This window comes from Pelophylax lessonae, assembly GCF_965119305.1.
Source record: "Pelophylax lessonae genome assembly, chromosome: 11".
In the NCBI taxonomy this organism is placed as follows: domain Eukaryota; kingdom Metazoa; phylum Chordata; class Amphibia; order Anura; family Ranidae; genus Pelophylax; species Pelophylax lessonae.
Window position 1 is genome coordinate 115,807,082 of NC_138778.1, and position 20,170 is coordinate 115,827,251.

Consider the following 20,170-nt stretch of genomic DNA (forward strand, 5'->3'; position numbering starts at 1 on the left):
ACTTGCCAACTGTAGTATAGCCAAACACACAGCTACAACTGGGCTGGCGAGTTATAGAAGGCTGTCATATGTTGGTCTCCCATGATCTGGCCCATCATGTGCCCGCTGTGGGGCGCGAGCAGCACCCTCTGTGATTACAGTAACCCGAGGACATTGCTAATCACAGATTGAGGTAAAGAGCCAATCAGCGGCTCTTTACCATGTGATCATCTGTGTCCAATCACAGCTGATCACGGATGTTAATAGAAGCCACTGATCTGCACTCCTTTCTTCATGCTGACAGCATAGGAGAGGAGAAGAAAGTCAAAAACTGGCTTCTCTAAAAGGGTCATGTACACTTATAATTAGGGCCCTGATTATCAGTATCCTGATTATCAGTGCAATCCCAACAGTGCTCACCAGTGCTGCCAATCAGAGTCTCCTCATTAGTGTCACCTATCAGTGCCGCCTACCAGTGTCCATCAGTGCAGCCTATCAGTGCAGCCTCCTCAGTGCCTATCATTGCAGCCTATCAGTGCTGCATCATCAGTGCAGCCGATCAGTGCCGCCTCCTCAGTGCCTATCAGTGCAGCCTATCAGTGCTGCATCATCAGTGCAGCCGATCAGCGCCTATCATTGCAGCCTATCAGTGCTGCATCATCAGTGCAGCCGATCAGTGCAGCATCATCAGTGCAGCCTGTCAGTGCCCATCAGTGAAGGAGAATAATTACCTGTTTGCAAAATTTTAAACAAACTATGACATTTTTTTTTTCTTCAAAATTTTTGGTCCCTATTTGTTTATTTAGCAAAAAGTAAAAAACCCAATAGTGGTTTTAAATACCACCAAAAGAAAGCTCTATTCGTGTGAAAACAATTAGAACAATTTAGTTTGAGTACAGTGTTGCAAGACTGCGTAATTGTCATTCAAAATGCGACAGCGCTGAAAGCTGAAAATTGGCCTGGACAGAAAAGACGTAAAAGTGTCCGGTATTGAAGCGGTTAAAGTATAACTAAAAGCAAAACTTTTTTTTAGTTTTGGATAGAGTGGAGAGGGATTAGAACCCTTGTTAGTTTTTATTGCTGTCTGTGTCCACGTTAGGGAGATACATCCTCTCAGTTTGTCCTGTTTACCATTATTATCATTGAAAGTGAAGTAAAAGAAAATTTTGGCTTGTCCCCAGAAATGTAATAGAGGGGAAATCTTCCAATGGGGTCACTAGTTCTCGGGGGGCAGGGATTCCCTTGATTTGCAGGGATTTCCTCTTACTTCCTGTTTTGGCTACGAGACAGTTGAAGGGAAAGCTCCACAATGGGACACAGATGGCAAAAACATAACTGACAGAGGTTTTAACCCAGCTCTACTCTGTCCAAAATTAAAACAAAAGTTTTGCCTTTAGTTGCAGAATTGAACCCATTGATTTAAAGCAAAGCTCCACCCAAAGAGGTAAGTTCCGCTTTAAGTACTCCTCCACCCTATCATTTTTTTTTTTTTTTGTAGGGGGGGGGGGGGAGTGGGAACTTTATTTTGACAGGTACCCACTCCCACTTCTGCTCCCTCCCTGCAGTATTTTGGGACATGTCACAGGTCCCAGAAGACTGCCAGGCAATTCAGAACCTGGATATGAAGCCATAAGCTGTCACAGCCGGGTGTCCACAATTGAAATGCAGGTGAGAGGAGATGAAGAGAAGCGACGGTTCGGGTGAGCACATCGCTGAATCCTGGGACAGGTGATTTATTAAATTAAACCCTTTGTTCGCCCCTGAGTTAACCCCTTCCCTGCCAGGGTCATTATTTCAGTAACAGTGCATATTTTTAGCACTGATTACTGTAGTAATGTTAATGGTCCCTCCAAAAATGTAAAAAATGTCAGTTAGGGGTCCGATCTGTCCGCCGCAATGTCGCAGTCCTGCTAAAAATGGCAGATCGCCGCCATTACTAGTAAAAAAAAAAATATATAAAAATGACATAAATCTTTCCCCTAGTTTGTAGACGCGATAACTTTTTGCACAAACCAATCAAAATAAATCAATCAAAATAAGCTTAATGGGATTTTTTTTACCAAAAATATGTAGCAGAATAAAAATTGGCCTACAATTTTGATTTTTACTGTAGCACAGCCCCCTTAAGGACTGCTGGATAACACACTTTCGAGTTCCCCTGGGTTACCGTTAGCAACACTGTCATTCACAATTTAACACTTTACTACTTGGCTCAGTTAAAGATCAGTCCAAGGGTATGTAGTTGTTTTTGGTGTTTTATTTTAAATAGGTATGGGAGAAGGGAATAGTGCGATACTCAAAATTAATTATTCACAGGTTGCGTGGACTCCTATCTGATGATGCAGCCAGGCTGCTGATCCACCTTGCCACTTAGGTAGATTTGGGTTTACGACTCTTGCCAGAAGACTTGGTGAACTACATTTCTTTTCGGGACACTCTCCTTAGCTTCCCCTTTCTGAACTGCTAACACCTGTCCACTAACTATCCTACTTTTGGGGTGGCGCCCCATAGGTCAGGCCCCTTGACACGATCCCCTGTACTCATGATACTGTTTTTCTAGGGTCTCCAGTGTCTCCCCACTCATTCAGCTCCTGGATCTCTGGGTTCAGCTCTGTTCCTCTGGCCCTCAGGACAACCTCCTGATGCCATGTGCCACTGCTACAAAGGTAGGAGGGAGCCGCCAGCCTCCCTCCGGGACTCTGCTCTCCAGCCAAAGACCCCGCAGCACATGTGCTCCAGGCTTTTATACAGTATCCCATAATGCACCAAGACAGCCGGCCTCTACCAATCACTGGGACTGTATCAAAGCCTGTGCACCCATTGGTCGGGTTTCCTCCCACTCTCCAAAATGCCTCCCTATTGGACCAGTGTGAAACACTATCTAGACCCAATGAATCACACACTGAGCAGGCTGGGCAGACCTAACTCACAGATCCTGCTCTGGTAAGCAGAAAGCAATATAGATTTCATAGCTACTCCTCTGATAGGCAGACAGAGCCAAAAACTATACTCTCTCACTAGCACCTACCTAGGAGGGTGCTACATTAAACTTTTTTATTGGGAATATTATATAGCATAAAGTAAAAAATATATATTTTTTCATAATTGACGCTTTTTTTGTTTATAGTGCAAAAAAAAAAAAAAATAGACACAGAGGTGATCAAATATTACCAAAAGAAAGCTTTATTTGTGGGGAAAAAAGGACGCCAATTTTATTTGGGTACAGCGTCGCACGACCGTGCAATTGTCAGTTAAAAGTAACGCAGTGCAGAATCGCAAAAAAATTTATAAAAAAAGTTATACTGTGGCAGGGTGGCCCTCCTGCGCGAACTGACATAGGTATACGTCGGTCGCGCGCCTGCAGCTAGGGGGCTCCCGCCCCCACTCATCAGCGGGGACTCCGATGCATGGGGCAGGCGGCTCCGATTGCCCCCTGACACCCGCGATCTTTCCCCGCTGAGAGAGAAGAACGGTCAGCTATTGTAAACACAGCTGACCGGTCTTCTCCCTGGAATGATTACAGAGCGCCTGTGATCCTGCCATAAAGGATCACAGATCTCTGTGATCATTTCACAAGCCCAACCCCCATACAGTTAGAAAAACTCCCCTAGGTACACATTTAACCCCTTGATCACTTACTGTGTTAACCCCTTCCCTGCCAGTGTCATTATTACAGTAACAGTACATATTTTTAGCACTGATTACTGTAGTAATGTAATAATATAAAAATAGTGCAGCGCTAAATGTGTAGGAGTATCATGAGTGCCTAATTTACTGAACGTTTCTTACCATCTGACATATTGTAAGTGTATTTCGTTTTATCTTCAATAAATTGCCCAAACGGTATTATGCTATGGTGTCTCTTTGGTTTATCCCTCCACACAATCCCATGAGTGGGGATTCCTAAGCACTTTTGTTTGGAGGATACTCATTATCATCTGTGATCCAGTGACGCTGCTGAGGTTCCTACCATCCGGTACCGAGGACATCCACACATACATGGGTATGACTCATTTGCTATACAGTATTTTGGGTCCATACTATTTGGTGAGCACATCCTTATTCTTTTTGGAGTGGGATTTATCACATGTTCCAATCACCATTTTATTTGTGGGATTCAACACCCTTCAAGTCACATTTACAGCTTATGGACTTATTGGACTTTTTCCAATTTTTTGAACAAATTGTCTTTGTTTGTTCATTTATTATGTTGTGCACAATTTATTTACACATTTAGCGCTGCACTATTTTCATATTATTCTGTTCACCATCACTGTCAGTTGGAGTGCCAGCAGCTTTTTAATGTGTTTACCATATACAGTGCCTTGCGAAAGTATTCGGCCCCCTTGAACTTTGCGAACTGTTGCCACATTTCAGGCTTCAAACATAAAGATATAAAACTGTAATTTTTTGTGAAGAATCAACAACAAGTGGGACACAATCATGAAGTGGAACGAAATTTATTGGATATTTCAAACTTTGTTAACAAATAAAAAACTGAAAAATTGGGCGTGCAAAATTATTCAGCCCCTTTACTTTCAGTGCAGCAAACTCTCTCCAGAAGTTCAGTGAGGATCTCTGAATGATCCAATGTTGACCTAAATGACTAAGGATGATAAATAGAATCCACCTGTGTGTAATCAAGTCTCCGTATAAATGCACCTGCACTGTGATAGTCTCAGAGGTCCGTTTAAAGCGCAGAGAGCATCATGAAGAACAAGGAACACACCAGGCAGGTCCGAGATACTGTTGTGGAGAAGTTTAAAGCCGGATTTGGATACAAAAAGATTTCCCAAGCTTTAAACATCCCAAGGAGCACTGTGCAAGCGATAATATTGAAATGGAAGGAGTATCAGACCACTGCAAATCTACGAAGACCTGGCCGTCCCTCTAAACTTTCAACTCATACAAGGAGAAGACTGATCAGAGATGCAGCCAAGAGGCCCATGATCACTCTGGATGAACTGCAGAGATCTACAGCTGAGGTGGGAGACTCTGTCCATAGGACAACAATCAGTCGTATACTGCACAAATCTGGCCTTTATGGAAGAGTGGCAAGAAGAAAGCCATTTCTTAAAGATATCCATAAAAAGTGTCGTTTTAAAGTTTGCCACAAGCCACCTGGGAGACACACCAAACATGTGGAAGAAGGTGCTCTGGTCAGATGAAACCAAAATCGTCCTTTTTGGCAACAATGCAAAAACTTATATTTGACGTAAAAGCAACACAGCTCATCACCCTGATCACACCATCCCCACTGTCAAACACGGTGGTGGCAGCATCATGGTTTGGGCCTGCTTTTCTTCAGCAGGGACAGGGATGATGGTTAAAATTGATGGGAAGATGGATGGAGCCAAATACAGGACCATTCTGGAAGAAAACCTGATGGAGTCTGCAAAAGACCTGAGATTGGGACGGAGATTTGTCTTCCAACAAGACAATGATCCAAAACATAAAGCAAAATCTACAATGGAATGGTTCACAAATAAACATATCCAGGTGTTAGAATGGTCAAGTCAAAGTCCAGACCTGAATCCAATCGAGAATCTGTGGAAAGAACTGAAAACTGCTGTTCACAAACGCTCTCCATCCAACCTCACTGAGCTTGAGCTGTTTTGCAAGGAGGAATGGGCAAAAATTTCAGTCTCTCGATGTGCAAAACTGATAGAGACATACCCCAAGCGACTTACAGCTGTAATCGCAGCAAAAGGTGGCGCTACAAAGTATTAACTTAAGGGGGCTGAATCATTTTGCACGCCCAATTTACAGTTTTTTATTTGTTAAAAAAGTTTGAAATATCCAATAAATTTCGTTCCACTTCATGATTGTGTCCCACTTGTTGTTGATTCTTCACAAAAAATTACAGTTTTATATCTTTATGTTTGAAGCCTAAAATGTGGCAAAAGGTCGCAAAGTTCAAGGGGGCCGAATACTTTCGCAAGGCACTGTAGAAACGTTTTTAGTTAGCGCAGTTCATTCATTTTTTTTCCTACTTTAGTAATGTCACTGGTCCCCCCAAAAGTATAAAAAATGTCAGTTAGGTGTCCGATCTGTCCGCCGGAATGTCACAGTCCCGCAAAAAATCGCAGATCGGCGCCATTACTAGTACAACAAAAAACAATAAAAATGACATAAATCTTTCCCAAAGTTAGTAGATGCGATTACTTTTGCGCAAACCAATCAAAATACGCTTATTGCAATTTTTTTTTACCAAAAATATGTAGCAGAAAACAAATTGGCCTAAAATGTTATTTTTGGGAATGTCATATAGCAGAATGAGAAAAATATATATTTTCTTTCAAAACTGTTGCTCTTTTTTTGTTTATAGCGCAAAAAATAAAAACCGCAGAGGTGATCAAATACCACCAAAAGAAAGCTCTATTTGTGGGAAAAAAAGGACATCAATTTGATTTGGGTACAGCGTCGCACGACCGCGCAATTGTCTGTTAACCACTTCCCACCCGCCTTATAGGCGTTTGGCGGCGGGAATGTGGTTGCATTATCCTGACCGGATGTCATATGACGGCGGCAGGATAATGCGCTCTGCAGGGCGGCGATCGTGATGCAAGGTGTCAGTCCCCGCATCTCCGATCTCGGTAAAGAGCCTACTGACATAGGCTCTTTACCATGTGACCAGCCGTGTCCAATCACGGCTGGTCACATAGTAAACAGGAAGAGCCGTTGATCAGTTTCCCTCAGTACGTGCCTGACAGGCACGAGTAAAGGAGCGCTGATCTGCGGCTCTCCTGACAGGGTGGGGGGGTTGGCACTGGTAATCAGATCATTGATTACCAGTGCAGACCCTTGGGGGGGGGTGCCACTAGAACCACCAGGGATGCCCACCCAAGACCCCAGGAATGCCCACTCAAGACCCCAAGAACCATCAGGGATGATCCTTTACTCCCACCAGGGAGTAAAGGAGCGCCGATCTGCGGCTCTCCTGACAGGGGGGGGGGGGTTGGCACTGGTAATCAGATCATTGATTACCAGTGTAGACCCTGGGGGGGGGGGCCACTAGAAACAACAGGGATGCCCACCCATGACCCCAGGAATGCCCACCCAAGACCCCAAGAACCACCAGGGATGATCCTTTACTCCCACCAGGGAGTAAAGGAACGCCGATCTGCGGCTCTCCTGACAGGGGGGGGGGGGGGGGGTTGGCACTGGTAATCAGATCATTGATTACCAGTGCAGACCCTGGGGGGGCACTAGAACCACCAGGGATGCCCACCCATGACCCCAGGAATGCCCACCCAAGACCCCAAGAACCACCAGGGATGATCCTTTACTCCCACCAGGTAGTAAAGGAGCGCCGATCTGCGGCTCTCCTGACAGGGGGGGGGGTGGCACTGGTAATCAGATCATTGATTACCAGTGCAGACCCTGGGGGGGGGGGCACTAGAACCACCAGGGATGCCCACCCATGACCCCAGGAATGCCCACTCATGACCCCAGGGATGCCCACTACGGCCACCAGGGATGGCAACCATTGCCCTCCCCATCAGTGCTGCCCGCCAGTGCCCTCCCCATCAGTGCTGCCCACCAGTGCTCATCATTGCCATCTATCAGTGCTGCCCACCAGTGCCCATTATTGCCCACCAGTGCCGCCTATCAGTGCCCATCAGTGCCAACTATCAATGCCCACCAGTGCCGCCTATCAGTGCCACCTATTAGTGCCCATCAATGCCGCCTATCAGTGCTGCCTATCCGTGCCCACCAATGCTGCATATCAGTGCTACCTATCAGTGCCGCATATCAGTGCCACCCCATCAATGCCTCCTCAGCAGGAAAAAACGTATCTATTTACAAAATTGTATAACAAACAAAAAAACGTTTTTTTTTTAAACTTTTCGGTCTTTTTTTTATTTGTTTCGAAAAAAAGAAAAAACCTTGCGGTGATCAAATACCCCCAAAAGAAAGCTCTATTTGTGGGGGGAAAATTACATAAATTTGGTGTAGGTTAAAGTAACGCAGTGCCGAATCGCAAAATCCTTGGGGTCCAGAAGTGGTTAGAAGAAGTGAGACTCGTTTAGCTTTCATTGAGTTCCTATGACACAGAGAGAAGAGACCGCCATGCTATCCGGAGGCTCCCCACTCCCCAGCACACTCAGTGATGTCAGCTCTCCCCTCACACTCTGCCATGGATCCCATGAACAGCTGTGCGCAGCACTAACAACTTCTCAGTCACGCGGCCCCTAGACTCACGGCTTCCTCTACACTGCTCTCTGATTGGCCGCGCCGGGGACCTCCCACCAATAGGAATAATTCCAGCGGGCCTGTCAGCAGTTACTGGTAGATCGCTGAAGGCGGACTGACAACAACCGTTGTGTCCGCCCACTGGATCACGTGATCCGACCGCACTCTACTTCTACAACTTATTTGTTGTTCTTAAAGCATAAAGCCCCCGTGGTCGGCGGAGGAAATGATTGTGCACACATAAAGGTGTACTAGGACACCTCTATGAAGGAACTAGGTCACTCATACTAGAAGGTGACACCTACGTAAAAGTGACATATTCTCCGCACACACTGCGACATATTGGAGGAGGTGGAACTATATGAACGTTCTCTACTAGTCAAGAGACTCTATGAGTTGTTCCAGCGCACTGAGAAGAGTGTGCGCGCACCGTGCATTGCAGGCCAGGAGGGAGTCCGGGGAGAAGGTGCGCGCGCACCCCCCTGGTTCGGGCTGACGGATGGGGGCGTGGTGCTGAGGACGGTGTGCGGCATTACACCAGGTAGGTGGCGCTGCTGAGCGAGCGGAGGCTGAAGAGTGGACGAGCTGTGTACTCACTCCTCCGTATAGAGTGGAGCAGAGGCTGCAGACATAACAGTCACCCGTGGGGATTCAATGTGCAACAGGCACCGGAGGAGGGAAAACAAGGAGAGGGCTCTTCATCGTCCTCCTCCCCTGGGGGAAGCTGGGAGCGCACACCTCCCTGGGGGAAGAGCTGAGGTGAGAGGAGCTGGGCACTGGCCGAGCTGTCATGTCTTCCTGTGAGGGGAGCCCGCTGTCACTGGGGGAAGGGGGGGTCTGAGTTGGGTGACGTTCCGGGCTGAGTGTTCTCATGTGGTGAGAGCTGTGTGCATGGTATTGTACCCACTACTGGCTGAGAGGGGTGCTGTGTGACATGAGGTCTGTATATTAGGGGGGGGGGGGGGGTCACTGACATTGCACGCCGAGCACCTGACCTGTTACTGAGTGTGACAAGTCTCCTCTCCTGCATAGTGCTAGCACTCAGGGGCTGTTGTAGCCAGTGTAGTCAAGAGGGGGCGCTCTCCTGGGGGCGTTCATTCATGACAGCATGCTTTAATGTGCTGATTGTGGGAGGGGCAACTGTCACATCAGTAATGGCCAGGAGGGGGCAGTGCTGACAGCACTGCTGCCTGCCAGCCAGCCATGCTTTAACTGACAGTGCTGCCCCCTGCCAGCTGTGCTTATCCGTCAGGGAAAGCGTGAGGGCAGCACTGTTGTGATGAGCATGGCTGCCAGAGGGCAGCACTGTTGTGATGAGCATGGCTGCCAGGGGGCAGCACTGTTATGAGCATGGCTGCCAGGGGGCAGCACTGTTATGAGCATGGCTGCCAGGGGGCAGCGCTGTTGTGATGAGCATGGCTGCCAGGGGGCAGCGCTGTTGTGATGAGCATGGCTGTCAGGGGGCAGCGCTGTTGTGATGAGCATGGCTGTCAGGGGGCAGCGCTGTTGTGATGAGCATGGCTGTCAGGGGGCAGCGCTGTCAGGGTGAGCACGGGTGGGGGACGCAGCAATGTCAGCATAAGTACGGGTGATGGGGCAGCGATGTCAGGGTAAGCGTAGCTGGCAGATGGGGAGGGCAGCACTATCAGGGTTAAGCGCAGGTGGGGGGGTAGCACTGTCGGGGTTAAGCACGCCTGGCGGGTGGGGGGGGCAGCACTGTTAGGGTGAGCAGAGCTTGCAGGGGGGGCAGCACTGTTAGGGTGAGCAGAGCTTGCGAATGGGGGGCCAGCACTGTCAGGGTGAGCATGGCTGGCGGGCAGGGGGGTGCAGCGCTGTCGGAGTGAGCATGGCTGGCGGGCAGGGGGGCAGCAGCGCTGTCAGGGTGAGCATGGCTGGGGCTGGGGGTGGCATTGCTGTCAGGGTGAGCACGGGGGGAGGGGTCAGGGCTGTTAGTGTAAGCACTGCTGGGGGGGTCGGGACAGTGCTGTCACGATGAGCACAGGTGGGGGGGGCAGCGCTGTCCGGGTGAGCAGAGATGGCAGGAAAGGGGCAGCGCTGTCAGGGTGAGCACGGCTGGCGGAAGGGGGGGGCAGTGCTGTCAGGGTGAGCACGGCTGGCGGAGGGGGGGGGGTGCAACACTGTCAGGGTGAGCACGGCTGGCGGAGGAGGGGATGCAGCGCTGTCAGGGTGAGCACGGTTGGCTGGTGTGTGTGCGGGGGGGGTGTCAGGGCTGTTGGTGTAAGCACTGCTGGGAGGGGGGCAGCACAGTGAAGGAAAGTGTGGCTAGGGCAGTGCTGTCAGTGAGTATGACCAGATAAGGGTAACGTGGGCAGGAGGGGGCAGAGCTGCACTTGCCTATGTTGAATGAGTAAAGGGAAACATGCACACTGTACTGATGTATGACATAAAATTCCTGTGTAAAACCGTGAGGATGGGCTATATAGCAATATTCTTTGAGCTTTATTTGATGTGTCATACACACATGCATGTGTAAAATACCATTCATGCTGGGTTTTTTTTGACTGATCTATACGCAGCGCACGTTTACACGCCTGTGTGTACAGGCACATTGAAAGCAATGGCGTGCATTTAAATCTGGGGGAAAAAAAACCCTGAATGCCTAAAATGTGGCGTTTCTAGGCGTCTATCTGCAAGAGTCTTTTAGCTGGGTACAAATGTTTGTAATGGCATCATCTGACATAGCTTGTGTAGTGGATGTAACCTATGCTGCACAATATTATTGGGGAAGTGTGACTTGGTTATGTTCTATCTGGAGTATCATGGTGAAGTAAACCTGTCACACACCTAACCAATTCAGACTGAGCATATGATGACAAATGTACAAGCAGAGGATACTTTTCAGTAAAATGATCGATAATTCCAGAGACATGGCAGCTGAAATTCTATCCAAATCTTTACTTTCTCTTTGGACACCGCTTCAGATCTTCATAACTGTTGGGTTATACTACCCCCTACAGGAGAAGGACACTGGGCAGAAAAAAGTCTGGCTACACCCATGGGCAGTCCAGGGGGTATACTCCCTCTCTCTGCTATAGGCACTTTTTTTTCCTGCCTCTTCAGGAGTAAGCACTTAGTTCTTGCGAGGTCATGCACGACCGGGTCTCGGCCCGAGTCACAGCATTCCTCCTGGCCGACAGCCCCCCTGTTTTGATGGCGAGGGGTTCTGTCTGGAACGGTGCCTGCCTGGTTCCTGGTATGGTAAGTAGCTGTCTCCCCTTGGAGGGTTTTGGGGTAGATGTGGGCCCCTCCTTGGGACTGTCGGGCCCCCCCTTTCCCCTCAACATATGTTGGGGCTGTTTGGATGGTCTGATCCACCTCCTGGGGTAGGGGCAGGGCACTATGCTGGTGATAGGGGCTGGGGGGGGGTGTTCTACTTGCGACCAATCTACTGTACGGGGGGGGGGGTGTACCCTTATCCTGCCTGGGTCTGTCCTTGAGGCCTGGGCTCCCTCCTGGGTCCCTGTAAGCCTCATGGATCCACCATTTTGTTGTAGCCTGTGTGTTACTATACATGGTGGCCATGTTTGTGTCATCTGGCTGTGGTTAGCCTTTGAAAATAGCTGTGACCATAACAAAGAGATAAGGTGCTTCTTCACCGCTGTCCATCGCTCATTCCAAAAGTTGTCTCTGATTTTCATTTGAATGAAGACATTGTGTTGGCTTCCCTGTGTTCCAGGCCTAAACAACCAAAGAAAATTCACTTGCATATCTTGGATGTGGTCCAGGCAATTGGTGGTGTTCCTGGCAGCTATGGAGTCTTTCGGGAAGTCAGACTCTTTGTGCTAAAGGATGGGCCTCGTAAAGGTTTGTCCGCTTCCTCTGGTACCATTTCCAGATGGATCAGACTGACAGTGATTCAGGCCTATTCCATCAAGGGAAGGTTCCTCCTTTCCCTGTTAAGGCACACTTCTACTAGGGCGATTGGTGCTTCCTGGCTTTCCATCATCAGGTGTCCGTGACACAAGTTTGCAAGATGGCCACTTGGTCATTGGTGCACACTTTTATGAAGTTTTATAAAGTGGATGTGTTGGCATCTGCGGATGCTTCCTTTGGCCACAAGGTTTTGCAGGCTACTGTTGAGAGGACCTGATCCTCTTCAAGGGTGTATTGTTTTTTTTTTTACAGTTGAGCTCCTGTTGCCTGATTGGCTACTGTTTAGCCATAGGAATTTTTTTTGCTGTTCCCAACCCTCATGTTTAACACTGCTTTGGGACAGCCCAACAGTTATGAAGATCTGAAGCTGTGTCCACCAATGAACGAAAGAGAAAATTGGATTTTTGACTTACCGTAAAATCCATTTCTCTGAGTTCATTGACTGATACAATGTGGAGTTATAATTCTTCTGACACTGCTTGTAACTAAACTGAGTGAATGTAGTAGAGAGAGGGAGTATACCCCCTGGGACTGCCCATGGGCGTTGCCAGACTTTTTCTGCCTAATGTCGTACTCCTGTAGGGGGCAATATAACCCAACGGTTATTAAGATCTGAAGCTGTGTCCGTCAATGAACATCAGAGAAATGGATTTTATGGTAAGTCAAAAATCAAATTTTTCCTACGAGAGTTGAGCTTGGACCTCCATTTATTTCTGACTTTCCCTATTGGTTCTTTATTGTGACCAGCAGCCTCACTGACCAGTAAGGAAAACCAGGGGGTTGAGTTGCTGACTGAAAAAGTTTGATATTTGCATACAATGTAACGATCAGTAGCTTTGGTTCCTCAGATTGTTCTGACACAGCAATTCACTGATCATAGCCTCTGCTTCCACATTTTTGTTTGTCTTATGGCCAGCTTGAATTGTCCAAGTTTTTGGGAGATTTAATTCAATCCTGTTTTTGTTCACGTCTGTGTTTATAATATTGCTTGAAGACCTAGCATTTCATAGGCAGCTGTTCAGTGTAGGCCAGGGGTCTTCAAACTATGGCCCGCCAGTTGTTTGGGAACTACAATTCCCATCATGCCTAGTATCGTCTGTGACTGTCTGAGTTTTACAATGCCTCATGGGATGTGTAGTTCCACAACAGCTGGAGGGCCCTAGTTTGAGGATCCCTGGTGTAGGCTTTTGAACTTGGCTATTTACAAGTCACTGGAGGACTCCAGAATTCATTTGTGAGGTGCTGAAGCTCAGTTTTTGCAAAACCTTCTACAATACTAGGAATACAAAAACATTATTGTGAGCTAGATTTATTTGGGATATATTGTGTTGATTTTTTTTTTTTTTTACTTATTCCATAGGAAAGTTAAGGTGGACTTAGTTCTCATTTTAAAGACTATTGTACTTTATCACAGGTTTGTCATGGTCCATTGGGTTCTAATGATGAATATAATCACAACAGTTCAGTCGTTAGCCACTTTAGCTCCAGCCCTATTCTGACCCTTCTCATTTATATGTAAAAATCTCCATTTTTTTGGAAGAAAGTTACTTAGAACCCCCGAACATTATAGATCTATTTTTAAGCAGAGGACCTAAAAAATAAAATGACGGGTGTTGCAATTTATTATGTCACACAGGTATTAGTGTAGCTGTTTTTCAGAGACCTAGTTTTTGGAAAAAAATACAATTTAATCAATTGTAGTGCACACCAACTCAATATAAAAAATTTTTTTTTGGTAAAATATAAAAGCTATCCAGTCGAGTAAAAATGCTTAAAAATTGTTTTTAACTTTTATAATTTAATTTTTGAATTGTTGCATTGTCTTTTACATTTTTTTTTTTCTTATTTTTTATTAACTTTGTTGCTATCAGGGATGAACACCATCCCTTATGGTAGCATGAGCAATGACTCTTTACTAAGTGCCGGTTCACACTAATACGACTTGTCAGGCGACTTGTCAGCCTGACAGGTCGTGAACCGTCGCGGTCCATTGTGTAGTACAGGAACAGTTCTAATAGGAGCGACACAAGTCACTCCAACTTAGAAAAAGGGTCCTGTACTACTTCGGGGCGACCTGGAGCGACTTGCATAGACATTCATTTTATGAAGTCCGTGCATGTCGCGCCGAAGTCACAGGTCGCCCCCGAAGTCGTGCCGCTGCAGTGTGAACCGGCACTTAGAGATCTGGAGTCTATTAAACCCCAGATCTTTTCTCTGCCCTTTAAAAGCATCAAATCACACCAAGATTGGTTTATTCTGATGCTTTCCCAAGCTATTAACTGCCTATTTACATCCTGGCAAAGCCAGAAGTGAGGGAATACATGTCTATACCTGTTTTTTAGACTGTAGAGATGATTGGGGACATTTCAGTTCTCGGTCATCTCTATTAACCGCTGGCTTCAGTCGGAAAGTGCTGGGAGGGGGGGACCGTTACTGCCACCTGTAAAAGCAATCCAGTGGCTGATTAGCTGCTAAGGTTGCTTTTACAAAAAAAGCTTTACTGCCTGAAAAAAAACATACCTGGATAATGCCTGTAGCTGCAGGAATCATACTGGTGTAAATATAAAAAAAACAAACGTGCTTCTTTATATCCACATGGTGTAGCTGCTAACACCAACAGCTTTTGATACTAAGCCCAAAACCTAAATGTATAAAAAGAGTGCGGGGCTATAAAACATAAAATAATAGTCCACATTCTTACATATGACATGGAACTTCTAAAAGTTTATAAACCATATCTAAAAATATTAATACACAAAAAAAGTCCTAAAGATTCTGAAACCAAAAAATGTCCAATATTAATGCGCAAAGAAGGAAATGTAAATCTTCTAGTGATCACACAATGCCACAGAACCAGTGCTAAAATGGATCCCAATATACCCATGAGAAGAAGCAAGAGGAATCTGCTGCTTACCCGACCACCCATGGCCATCTCTAGCTCAGAAAATGGCAAAACAGTGCTTGCAGGGTTAATGAGGCCAACCCTAAGCCAATGGATCACCACTGCACTGGACAGCCAGCCATGGTGACACTCAGAGACCAAAGGCAGGAAGTGCTTCCATAGTGTAAAACGTTTTTAAAATGTATTTGTACATAAAATCGACTTACAACATCCAAGGGTGAAAACCTGGCTTCACAGCGCATTTAATTTAATTGGATAACGTTCCTATGGGCTGCTTCGGATCCCTCCCACTCATCTATTTGGATGTAATGCATGGTGACTTCACTCCTGCAAGCCCCATCCAATATGTTTTGTCATCGAAGATTTTGTCAGGTCGTCACTCATCCAATTGTATGTGGTGCGGGCTCAAATGTTTGGGGGTTCTAAGTCATTTTCTAGCTAACAAGTTACTGATTTTTACATGTAGAGTGTCAGAAAAGGCTGGATTAAAAAATATTTCTACACATTCTGTTGGGTTTTTGTTTCTGTCTTTTAATCCATTGGGGTGATTTCTTTCTCTCTTCCTGTCCCTCTGATACCCTTATGGCGCGTTTCCACTGAGCTTTCTGGTATGGTTCGGTTCGCTACGGTACGCTTTTTATGCCGTTTCCATTATGAATGGTACCCTAATTCCGAACCGTACCGTACCACTTTTTGGTACCCTTTCGTTGGGGTACCAAGCACATAAGACCCGTACCAACTGGGTGGAGCTACACTCTCCAGAACTTTGATTGGTTGACAGAGAATCGTCTATCACAGCTTTCCTGCTGTGACCAGCTACACCACGCCTATCATGAAAAGGGTACTATTGGCAGTGGAAACGCAAGGTGTACCGTACCGAACCGTACCGTACTGAACCGAACCGTACCGTACCACTCAGTGGAAACGAGGCATTAGAGGAAATGGTGTTGCTTTTTGTTTAATTCTGTGCCCCAGTAGGAGAGATTTCCATTTACCTCCTGTCTTGATAGGCATAGGGACTACAACCTGCAGTTAAAGCTGACAGATGGCATAACCCTCCCCCCATACTACCAAAATCTTTAACTGGATTGAACTTTATTCTTGGGGGAAAATGTTTTTTTTTTTTAAGATAGATTCATGAGAAATTCTTACCTGGCAGAATATGGTGGGGTGGGCCAAAATAAACCAATGACCTCTTTACGCTGGATTCACACTAGCTGTGGCCGCGGTTCACAGCAGGGGATCCGGTACGTCCCTGTTCTCCGTATCCGATGCAAGATCAGTTCCGAATTTTTGCCTGAAGTTGGACCCAAAACAGACAAGAAGTTGTGCAGGATCCTTTTCCTGTGGGGACCGCGGCCGCCCTGGGGGTGTGTGAACCGGCTTCATTGAGAGCTGGTCACACTCTCCTGTCATGCAAATTGGATGCGGAAAAAGTGAACCCAGCCTTACTGAACCAGTGTGAAAAATAGCAGTCTGTTGGCCCACATCTCCCCTTCCTTTGCAGGTTATACTTTTCTCATTGGTCCCCTATGCCCTACTTAATAGAAATAACGGTTTCTGTGCACTGGACTGATGATGGCCAACAAGCTTGAAACTGTATGCGGTTTTGAATCAATGGTGCTATGATATTAGGCAATATTTTAGGGCTATAAACCAGCGGTTTCCAATGTACAGTTATAGGGATAAAGCAATGTTTTGCGTGGCTGCACCCACTCTCCTATTTTTTTTGGATGTGTCATGGAATGAGACGTGTAAATACCTTTTTGTTATAGGGAGGTTCTGCTATGCTTTAAAAGTTAAAAACCCAAGATGAGGAAAAAATTAATCTTTCTTTGAATGACATGCTACTTTGTAGTAGCTGGTATATTCACCACAAAACCTAATGCCTTGTCCTCTAATCATAAACTGGTCCACCATGTTAACTGTTAGGACTTATTTTCACTTGCTTTGAATTTAACACACATTAAAGCGCCTACCGTTTCAAAATGCTTTTTTGATGCTTTGTTGGTGCTTTTTTGAAGCTTTAAAGAGGAAGTAAACTTTCCCACTCTGCTTCTTTTCATCTAGTCCATTTTATTAAGTAATCAAACTATAGCCATTGTAATTCAGCCCCAATCGGATGTTACTTTTTTAAAAAAAAAAAAACTTTAAAAAAATCATGTCTGCAGGGGTAAGGCAGCGCCATATTAAGTTTTGTTTTCAGAGTCTGCAGTAGAGAGTATTTCCGCCCTTTCATGTAGCTCTTGCCGTACTGTAACCAAGCCTCGTTCTCAATCCAACAAGCCTATGGCAACTGTGCTCCGCCACTCATAGCCGACTAGTTTTATTCCACATTATGTACTTGTGCTGATCTTGTAATGTTTGCCTGTGTCAGTGCCGCTGATCTCCACTGCAGTATGCAGTCTGATGCCCAGCTTTACACCCCATGTAATGTCACTTGGGGTGTAGGAGGAAGCTTTGAATGACTCTGCCGTCTCGTGGGGCTTGAGTGCTGTGCCGCAGGGGGTGTATATTACAGACACGGCATCCTGTCAATGGACAGACGGTACACAGAGCGTGCCGTGAATCATTGTAGAAATGCGCATGCGCCGGTGACGTTGTTATAAAGAGCAGGACTGATTACAACAACACTGAGCAAATGAGGAGATCTCTACAAGCAGGGATCATTAGGCTTTTTATGCTAATTTAAATGTGATAAAGTTGTGGGGGAGAGTTTACAACCACTTGAATGAAGCTGGGAAAATGTCATATGTTTTTTTGCTTTTACTGACAAGTCTAATGCAATTTTCTGTTCAATAATGCACCTTTTAAGTAGTCCCATTTCTCCTGGACTCCATGTAATCCGTTCCAGTCTGATAAGGACTCATTTATGACTAATTTCATTTTTGAAAAGTCTGTTTTTCTAAAATCCTAAAACTTTTGTTTTTGTGTGGTGTGACTCTTTCACAGTTCTTATATTAAACCACACTGACTGGTGATCACTAAATCCCAAGGTTTCGCCTACAATGACATCATATACCGAATCCCCATTTGTGAATACCAAATCCAAAATGGCCTCCCTCCGGGTTGGCTCCTCAACCACTTGTTGCAGAGACAACCCCAGTAGGGAATTTAGAATATCTGTACTCCTGGTAGAACTTGCTATTTTTGTTTTCCAGTTTATATCTGGAAGATTGAAATCTCCCACAATGATAACTTCTCCTTTCATTGTCATTTTAGCTATTTCTTCAACTAGTAGATCATCTAGTTCTTTAACTTGACCAGGTGGTCTATATATCACACCTACACGAGTTACTGCATGATTAGCAAACTGCAACGTAACCCAAACTGACTCTATGTTGGCCCCACCAACTTGTATTAGGTTAGATTTAATGCTATCTTTAACATACAGGGCCACTCCTCCTTTCTTGCCTTCTCTGTCTTCTGTATAAAGAGTATCCTGGTATGGTTATGTCCCAGTCATTTCTTTCATTAAACCATGTCTCCGTAACAGCCACTAAATCTACATTCTCAGATGCCATTATTGACCCAAGTTCATTGATTTTTTTTACCTAAACTGCGAGCATTTGTAGACAGGACTCTGAGCTCATCATTTCTTAACCTCTGTGCTTCTGACCTGTTCTGGCATTGTTTCGGGGGGCAATTGGACTCTTGTATTTCCACTCTTTTGCCCCCCCCCTTTCTAGTTTAAATACTCTTTCGCAAATTCTTGGAGTTGTTCACTAAGTACATTTGTTCCTTTGAGAGAAAGATGCAAACCATCTTTTTTGTACAGTTCCTTTCTATTCCAAGTAGAGCTATCATGAGAAACAAAGCCAAATCCTTGCTCTTGACACCATTTACTAAGCCATATGTTGAACTCCTTTATGCGCCTCTGCCTATCATTCTGAACATTATGCACAGGCAGAACTTCAGAAAATGAAATGGTGGATGCAAAATCCTGTACGTCATTACCAAGTGTGATAAAAGATTTTTTCACCTCTGACACTTCATTGCAAGCCAGGTCATGTGTCCCTAGATGGACAAGAACATCCACGTCTTATTCTTCAACCTTTCTCATTAGAAGAAGCTTCTGTCGAGGTGTTAACTTCCATGAACGTCTCTGTGAGATAGTTGAAGTTTCATCTTTACATTTTTGTATTCCCTTTGCTACAGTATTTTGACTGATAAGTAAAGCTTTGCTGATCTAATTGTAACCTTCACCTTTCTTCTGTAAGGAAATTTTATTTCTCAGGCCTTGTGACATTTCTCTTCCATGTGGTGCCATTGCTGACAGCATGAAATGGGAATGTTTTTTTTAAGTAACGCCCTTTTATAATCAACTGTCTGCTGGACACCTGTTTAATGAATAATTAGACTCACCTGTAGTGGAATTCTTGTTAACTAGGACTTTGTTGTTTACAATTTAGCTTTGCTCCTAAGGCCCCTTTCACACACGGGAGTTCGTCGGCGGGGGATCGATCTGCTGAGCAGGTGGATGGCAGCTCTGTCTCCGCTCTGTGCGCAGAGACGGAGCAGTCAGGTCCCCGCTGTTCTCTATGGGGGAATCGGATGAGAACGAGCCACCTGTCCGTTCTCATCTGATCCGCTGGACAGATGGAAAATAGGGTTTCCATCTGTCCAGATTTGATGCTTCGGATCAGGTGTTAGCGGACCTGTCTCTGCTGACATCCGATGACCCATAGAGATGCATGGGGCATCTGTCGCGGAACCCCCACAACCCCCCCCCCCCCGCGCGGGGTCGCGGAACCCCCACAACCCCCCCCCCCCCGCGCGGGGTCGCGGAACCCCCACAACCCCCACAACCCCCCCCCCGCGCGGGGTCGCGGAACCCCCACAACCCCCCCCCCGCGCGGGGTCGCGGAACCCCCACAACCCCCCCCCCCGGCGCGGGGTCGGGTCGCGGAACCCCCCCCACACCCCCCCCCCCCCGCGGGGTCGCGGAACCCCACAACCACCCCCCTTGACCTCCGTGACCCCGCGGGGGTGTTGTGGGGTTCCGCGGGGTCAAGGGTCCGATCTGTCCGCCGCAATGTCGCAGTTATGCAAAAAAAAACGCAGATCGCCGCCATTTTCCCTTTGTTAGTAAACGCAATAACTTTTGCGCAAACCAATTAAAATGCGCTTTTTGCGATTTTTTTTTTTTTTTTTTTTTTTTTTTTTTTTTTTTTTACCAAACATATGGTAAAAAAAAAA

General features: G+C 46.2%; 1 protein-coding gene across 2 annotated transcripts in view; it reads left to right on the plus strand.

Moving 5' to 3' along the window:
- The first annotated feature begins 8,714 nt into the window (after nucleotides 1-8,714).
- LOC309566332 (signal transducer and activator of transcription 5B) overlaps nucleotides 8,715-20,170 on the plus strand; it is a 517,032-nt gene continuing 505,576 nt past the window's right edge. For both annotated transcript variants that reach the window (XM_082271444.1, XM_082271445.1), the window contains exon 1: nucleotides 8,715-8,934. The gene's annotated coding sequence lies outside the window, so the exon portion shown is untranslated. The remainder of the gene's footprint in view (nucleotides 8,935-20,170) is intronic.